Source organism: Rattus norvegicus, chromosome 8 (assembly GCF_036323735.1).
Source record: "Rattus norvegicus strain BN/NHsdMcwi chromosome 8, GRCr8, whole genome shotgun sequence".
Classification (NCBI taxonomy): Eukaryota; Metazoa; Chordata; class Mammalia; order Rodentia; family Muridae; genus Rattus; species Rattus norvegicus.
Window position 1 is genome coordinate 79,092,106 of NC_086026.1, and position 8,121 is coordinate 79,100,226.

The 8,121-nt window shown below is 45.3% G+C and overlaps 1 long non-coding RNA gene across 5 annotated transcripts in view; it reads left to right on the top strand.

The window, feature by feature from the left end:
* LOC103693133 (uncharacterized) overlaps window positions 1–6,653 on the top strand; it is a 52,898-nt gene extending 46,245 nt beyond the window's left edge. For 4 of the 5 annotated variants that reach the window (XR_010054211.1, XR_010054209.1, XR_005488279.2 and 1 more), the window contains 3 exons: window positions 1,867–1,917; window positions 2,489–2,698; window positions 6,505–6,653. This is a non-coding gene — a long non-coding RNA (uncharacterized LOC103693133). Of the gene's footprint in view, window positions 1–1,866; window positions 1,918–2,488 lie in introns of all 5 variants that reach the window. The other variant, XR_010054212.1, reaches the window with a different exon arrangement.
* The last annotated feature ends 1,468 nt before the right edge of the window (window positions 6,654–8,121 follow it).

Consider the following 8,121-nt stretch of genomic DNA (forward strand, 5'->3'; position numbering starts at 1 on the left):
GAAGCCCATCGGTTCCCAGAGTGGACGTTAGTGGAAACTTTGGTTTAACATTGGAACCTTAGGAAAGGGGAGTGGACCTTATTTATGTCTCCTCAGGTAAATAATTCTCACGACAGTGAACCCCAGAAGGGCTGCCTAATGTTTATCTGTCAGAGCCCCTAATCTTACATTTTTGTCAATGATACAAACTTTGGCACACCTTGGAAGAGGGGGGCGGGTCTCAGTTGAGGGATTGCTTTCATCAGATTGGCCTCTTGGTGTATGCCTGGGACATTTTCTTAATTGCTGATGGAGGCCAAGCCCTCTCTATAGGTAGGGCCATTCCTAGGCAGGTGGGTCTGGGATGTTTAGGAAAGGAATCTGAGAAAGCCATAGGGAGCAAGCCTGTAAGCAGAATTGCTCCATGGTTTGTTTCTGCCTCTGCTCCTACTTGACTTCTTGCCCTGCCCTTACACATCGGGATATGGGAGCTGAACAAAGCTTTTCCTTCTTAAGTGGTTCTGGTCATGGTGTGGACATGCGACAGAAACCAAGCTAGGATGGGTGTACTGATACCATCCTTTAATCGAGCATGTACATTCTACCTGGTCCTTTACATACAAGTGAATCTTCACAGCCAACCAAGGAATTCTGTGTTGGTGTCTCCATAAGGATTTGTCTGTGAGGTAACAGACTTGAGAGTCAGGGAAACATCATGGGGTCCATGGAAGAGTTGGGGTACTGTAAATGGTTAGAAGTAGATGGACTAATCAAGTGGGTTTCTGGGATCAAACAAGTTTGTGGCGGCTTTTGAGAGAAGGCAAGAACGTATGGGATGGTCTTTGCTGGAGGATTAAGTGAGGAAAAGGAAGCATCAGGTGCCCTCTAGGTCCCTAGAGCCTCCCACTCCCTGCCTTGTTCTTTGTGGTCCCTTCCAAAGGTTGAGCTAGCTGGGCCACCAGCTTGCATGAACTGAATTTGTAGTTCTCCATTGTGTTTCTCTTTGTAGATATTCTGGAAGCTTCAGTACGGGGCTCTCAGTTCTGCCTGTATGCCACCAAGTTAGTTGAAGGCAAGACCTATGATGACCTCGGGCCTGGCCCAGCCCCATCCCCTTTTTGACCACTGTGAATGTAGAATGGTGCTGACCTCTGAGGACCTTGCCTTGTGGAGTATATTGGGTCGCAATAGCCCCACAGGCATGCATGCCTCTCCTGGTGCTGCCCTGCATCTTGGGACCCCAAGGCAGGAGCCACAGGATCCCATGGAAATAGAAGGCGAGGGAAGGCCTGTAAGTGAATTTTGCAAATAACAAGACTGCTCTTGACCCTCAAACTTCGATTTTATAAGCAAGTGTAGGAATCTATGCAACAGATTTTACATTTTCCCTCCTTGCTAATTGGATCTGACACCATGGATTCTTTCCATTGAAAAGACAGCTCATCTTTTCCCTCAAGACACATGCGCATACACACACACACATACACACACACACACACACACACACACACACACACACATACACACACTTAAATCTTAATGTTTGCTTGTGTGCCTGCATGAGTTTTTGTTCACCACATGCATACAGGGGCTCACAGGCATCAGAAGAGAGTGCCATATTCCTTGGAACTGGACTTACCGGTGGTGGTTATGAGCCTCCCAGTGTGAGCGCTGGGAACAGAAGCCGGGTGCTCTGCAAAGGCAGTGAGCACTGGAGAGATGGCTGAGCCATCTTGCTACTCTAAGATTCTGAGCTGTGTTTATTGAGGTGGGTAAAGCTCTTTCCCTTACACTAGATGCCCTTGATATTTCTCTTTCTGACACCAGCTGGGTGTTACAAGGCTCCATTCTGACATCTATACATGACCCAACCATTTGTCGTTTCAGACTCACAGGGCTGCCCCCATCTCAGATACCAGCTGAAACTGGAGTACACAGGTACACTAGACATTTGAGAGTTCTCAGGACTATCTCCTCCTTGGTTTGCTGGTTCCCTACAGAAACTCAGAACTTGGGAAGGAACCTTAATTACTAGTGCTGGTTTATGATAAAGGTACGAGTCACTGGCAGTAGAGCTCAATGGTGGAGTGCTTACTTAGCACACACAAGCTCTGGGTTTAATTCCCAGCACTGTACCCGGAATATAGCTCAGCAATAGTGGTGATTCATGGCAGGATTGGGGAAGAGCTCCCATGCCCTGTGTAGACAGACTTTAAACTCTGAAACTCCCTGATCACCAGCTTTTATAATTCAGTCAACAACCTCTCCCTTCCCAGAGGACAGAGGGACTGAAACTTCTCCACCTCCAGTGCCACACTGGCTCTTTATAGTGACAAATCTCCAGAAGGAATCTAGGGAGTCAGCTCATGAGAGTGGAGTCAGGTAGAGTTGGGGAGCTAGAACGAAATGTATTCCCGTCACTCGGGAAATTCTGAAGGGTTTTGGAGCTCCGTGCCAAGAACTGGGGACATGGATGAAATTTTAAATACTGCCACACTGTGCTTTCCAGGAAAGTTTACATTGGGTTCCTGTGGTTTTCCTGGTTTGTATCCTCTGTTGAATGCTGTCTGCTCCCACCATCGGTGCTCTGACCATTGACACTTCATGGATTCCAGTTTCTGGCTTCAAATATCTGCTGAGCTGGGAAACCAGACACCTTCCTTATTTGGATTGTGGATGAATGAATGAATGAATGAATGAAGCATAAAGAGAACGGAAGGTAAGCCCAGTGTTTATCTTGTCAACAGAGCCAACTTCAGAGAACTTGAGAGCACCCAGTTTAGCTATCCACAGCTGAATGAGAGTGCTCAGATATTTTATAGATAACAGTGGTTGAAGACCAAGCTGAAAATTGGTGTTATTTCCTGCCTGCCTTTCTCCCTCACCCCTCTTGCTTTTAGCAGCATCTCACTTAGCCCAGGCTTTCCTCAAATTTGCTTCTGTAGTCAAAACTGACCTTGAACTTTTACCCTCCTGCTTCTACCTCCCAAATGCTGGGGTTACACGTGGTTTATGCTGTGCTAAGGGTAGAGCCTAAGCTTCCTACTTGCTAGGCAAGCCCGCTATCCACTGAGCTGTATCACCAGCCAGACATTTCTGTTTGAAATGTCCTAGTTTGCTTGTTTGTGTGATTTGAAACAAGATCTCCCTCGACGTGCTTTTCAGCCTGGCCTGGAACTCCATCTTCAGTTTAGGCTGGCTTTGAACTCGTGTCTCTTTTTTGTCTCAACCTCCCAAGAGCTGGGTTCATAGGTATATGCCACTATTTCTGACTTCCAGAATTGGAAATGTCTCCTAACCTGGCATGTGAATACAAAAATAGCCCTGGATTTTATCCATTTACCGTCAGGCCAATATCATCATAAGCTAAGGAAATATGATTCTTACTTTTACATATTTCTTTTTGTGGTTAGAACTCTCAAGATTTTTAAGATTATTCTTCCAATCCCCACCATTAACATCACTGTCTTGTGAGGAATCAAACATCTTTCCCTGTGAACTGATGACCGTAGAAAGAGTGTGGTTATTTTGCAATTGTGCCTGAGATTATAAATGTCGTGGTCCTGCTTTGCTAGTTGGTATCATTGTCCTTGGCTTCTGTGACCTCTGGGTTATTATGAATGCTCAGGAGAGAGAGCATTATATCCCCCTCTTCCCTGAATGAGATGCAGGATTCCCAGGTTGAGCTGAGAGAGTCACTTCTAGTCAGTAGTGCTAATAGGATGTGCATTTGAAGGAGGCTGGAGGGATCTGTTACAGATGGGAGGCACATGAACAAACTTTTACTTCCACAACTTGCTTCGTTATGGTTGCTCTTTTACTTCTCTGTCTGTGCCTTAAGTCTGGGAGCTCTTTACTATCTCCCTTGTCTGGTGTGTTGGGTTTATTTTTTTCTTCTAGGAAGACAGCAAGGTCAGGCAGAATCATAGGTGCCTCTGGTGTCCTGTCTGTGTGGGTCCCAAGTATTTTGCTCTCCTTTCTGTACTGTCAGATCAGAGTGGGAACAAACTGTCAAAATCCCACTCTTCTGAGGAAGGACTCGTCAGTGAGGGTGAGCCTGGTCACTCACTGTTCTCGGAGCCTTCTCTCAGGCACACGGTGGCTGGGCACAGTGGCAGCTCTTCCCGAGCAGTGGTGAGCAGATAGGAGCTCAGCATCCCCTACTTTGAAGATGTGGTCAGTGACAGGGTCAGCTCTAGCACAGACTCCTGTCAAACATGAAAGGCCACTCCCTGCTCCTGCCCTCATCACAAAGGGCTACAGATGCAGAGGATGCGTGCTCAGGACTGGTCTGCATCTTGGTTTATCTTCTTTTTACTTCTTCTTCATTCTAATTCTGTGTGTGTGTGTGTGTTATAATATATAATGTATACATATATTGTATTATTAGTATGTGTGTATGTGCACACAAGTATGCATGCCATACTCACATGTGGAGGTCAGATCACAGCTTGTGAGAGTTGCTTCTCTTTGTCTACCATGTGGAGCTTGGGGTTTAAACTCATGCCATCAGGCTTGGTGACAAGAGCCCCACCTGCCAAACCATCTCACCAGCCTAGTGCTAAGTCGTGATGAGCTCTGCACTTCCCGTAGCTCTAGCATGAGCACGAGACCCAAATAGAAGGTAAGAAACGCTCAGCCTGCGCCCCCCACGCGAGTTAAAATATACATCTTCCTTTGTTTAATGAGGGAAAAAAAGCTTTATACATAGCCCAAGGTGGCCTTGAACTTGACCATCTTCCTTCCTAAACTTCCAGAGCACTGGATTATAGGCATGTGCCAGTATGCCTGGCTTGCTCCTGCATTTAAAACAGTTAAGATCAATAGAAACAAAATACGGCTAATGTCAATTTAAAACATAGGTGATTTTAGTTTAACAAAAGCTATTAGAAAATACTTAATGGTATCCTTTCAAGTTTATCTCTATTTATAAAGAACATTTTTTCCAATTAACATACGTGGGTTTAATTCATTGAACCTGTCAGCAGAGGTTAGGGATAATTTATCCTCCTCTTCTCTCTCAATGCAGAGGTTTGCACACGCAAGCATTAGTTTAAGAAGTTTATGACTTGGAGAAGATAGATAAGGCAATCTGGGCAGTGTGCCAGGCACAGGCTCCCAGGAATGTGCTGGGAGCCAAGTGTGAAACAGATTCTGCATGGGGATGGCACCATGGTAGAGGTGACCCAAACTCCAGGCCACTTAAGGATATGCACAGGCAGCTTGTGGTTTTGGAGCTGTTCATGACCATGATAGGATCTAGAACTCCTGGTTTGGTTTTCTCTAGGGCTCACAGAAAGCAGAGAATTAGAGTCTAACCTTGCCCCATAGAACCTCTGTCCATACCATGATGTCTGTGACACCTCTCCAAGCCAAAGTTCCAGTTGTCGTTGACAGGTTAAAATGTGAAAGGAGGTGGGCATAAACATGATCACAGTAAACTGTGTACATGTGTCAAATTCATTAAAAAATTAAAATGAGAAACAAGAGACTGGAAAGATGGCTTAGCAGTTAACAGCACTAGCTGGTCTTCCGGGGGGCCCAGGTTTAACTCTCAACATCCCCGTGGTAGCTCACAACCATCTGTAACTCCATTTCCAAGGCATCTGATACCCCCTTCTGGGTCTGGTTGACACCAAGCATGCCCAAACCTAAGCAAAACACCTACACATATACTTCTGCTAAGTGAGGTAAGAGGTAGGAGAGATGGCTCAATTCGTAAAGTGCTCATCATTTAAGCACAAGGACCCAAGTTCAAGCCCCAGCAACCATGTAAAAGCCAGACACACTGCTGGGGAGGCAGAGTCAGGCAGAGCCTTGGATCTCATTGGCCAAGTTGGTCTGGTCTAATTAGTGAACTCCAAGTTCAGTGAAAGACTCCATTTCAACTAGTAAGACAGAGAGTGATTGAGGAAGACATTTGACAAAGATCTCTGGCCTCCTCGTAGGTATACACATGTGCACATGCATACAAGAACTCATATACATAATTCACGAGCAAATTGAGGTAAGACACAAAAAGACCGTAGACAACACTAATACAGAGATACTCGAGTTCGTTTGTACAGTAAGTGTCTATCACATGGCACACACGGTGATAGGCTCTGTTGGAAACTTGGGGATAAAATTCATTTATGGAGGACATACACTAGACTGGAGATTTAAAAAAAAATGAAGCAGGCAAATTGAGCAAAACAATCCTTCATTTTCACTGTTTGCTAATTCCCTTACTTTCAAAGGCAGAGTCACAGAGATCAGCAACTCCAGCCAACCCTGGGTCAAGTTTATGTTTGTTTAAGCGCCGCAGGCTGCATCTTGATTTTTCAGCCATTTAATAGAGCATCCATCAAAGGGTTTCTGCAAAAACATCCAGACGAGCCAGGAAAGTTGCCTCTCTCTCTCTCTCTCTCTCTCTCTCTCTCTCTCTCTCTCTCTCTCTCCCTCTCTCTTTCTCTCTCTCTCGCTTCACCCTCTGAATTTTGAGAACTTCATGGTGCCCTTCTTAACATGTCATTTCTTTTTCAGATCCAAATCCCTCCGAGTATCTACCAGATGGATCCGAAGAATTTCTTCGGAGGGAGAGTAGAGGGGTTTACCCAACCGTATGAAAATGACTGTTTCAAGTTGGCTCACACTAGCACTGAATAAACACATATTGATATTACAGAACAAAATAATATATGGACGCATTGCTCATTTGTGCTCCGATGGCCACCCCAATCCTATCCATCACGCGGGGAGTGACAATACAATTACATCCCAGTGCTAATAGAGTGGAAGGGCGAAGCTGCCTGACCTCGGCATCAGGGTCGATTCCAATGTTTGATGTCTCATTGAATTAGTATCACAGTGTGAAAGACAAATCTCAGACTAATGGGAATGAGCCCGGACATGCAATACTGCTGATTGGGCTGACATAATTAGAATAATATTCAGCACAGAGCTAATAACAAGCCACAGAAATAAATAACTGAGAGATAACCTAATTGCCGCACGCCAAAACGCTCATGCTGGAATCTGCTAGGGTTAGCACTTTCTATTTGCTTACAGAAATCTTAGGAAAGAAAACAGGGAAAGTGGTTGGGGAGGCCCACTGCAGCAGACTGTCCTCCAGAGGTCCTAGCCTGGCCATTGCTCCTGGCGGGTTTCCAGCATCCACCAAGAAACCTTTCTGTGGACCCATTGTGCAGCTGGCACGAGGAAGGCTTTTTAGACATAAGACATAGTGACAGTGTGCACCAGGCACAGGCTGGCCCAAAAGGAACTTAAGACATGCCCAGGAGAGATGGCACAGATGTATATAGACCCAGCAAAGAGTGGGAAGAGGCAGGTCTAAAATGCTGGGGAACTTGCATGGAGAGGACGGGCTTACCATGAGAGGTCATCCCAAAACAGAAAAGGGTGGTGCTGACTGGGCTCTGTCTGCAGATCTCACTCTGTCCTCAACAGCCAATGGTAAAGATCTCTGCTGCCTGTGGCATTTGCTTGTTTGATTGGTTGGTATTTGTGGTGTGTGTGTGTGTGTGTGCGTGTGTGCGTGTGTGTGTGTGTGTGTGTGTGTGTGTGTGTGGTTGTGATGTATGTGTGTGTTTGTACATGTGTGTATGTGTGTTTGGTGTGTGTGTGTGTATTTGTGGTGTGTGCATCTGTGCGTGTGTGTGTGTGTGTGTATGTGTGTGTGTGTACATGTGTTTGTGTGTAGGTTTCACTTGCATGGTTGACCTTAGGTCAATTGTTCTAGCTTTGTTGTTGTGAAGATATACTCTGGCACCCAGCAACTTAGCAGGGAAGAGGGTGACTTCAGCTCACAGCTCTTCCAGAGGTCCTGAGTTCAATTCCCAACAACCACATGGTGGCTCACAACCATCTGTAATGGGATCTGATGCCTTCTTCTGATGTGTGAAGACAGAGACAGTGTACTCATATAAAATAAATAAATAAATCTTTTTTAAAAATGAATTTAAAAGAAGACAGAAAAAATATTTAAAAAGGCAGTTACCCTTAGGAACATGGACACATGTGATTGGCTGGTCTAGACACTCACACCAAAATAATACATAGCCGAATGTCTTTTCAAGCCTATATTTATTCCTTTGACTAGCACTGCCTTCCACCCTGCTCCATCTTCTTTTGAGATAGGGT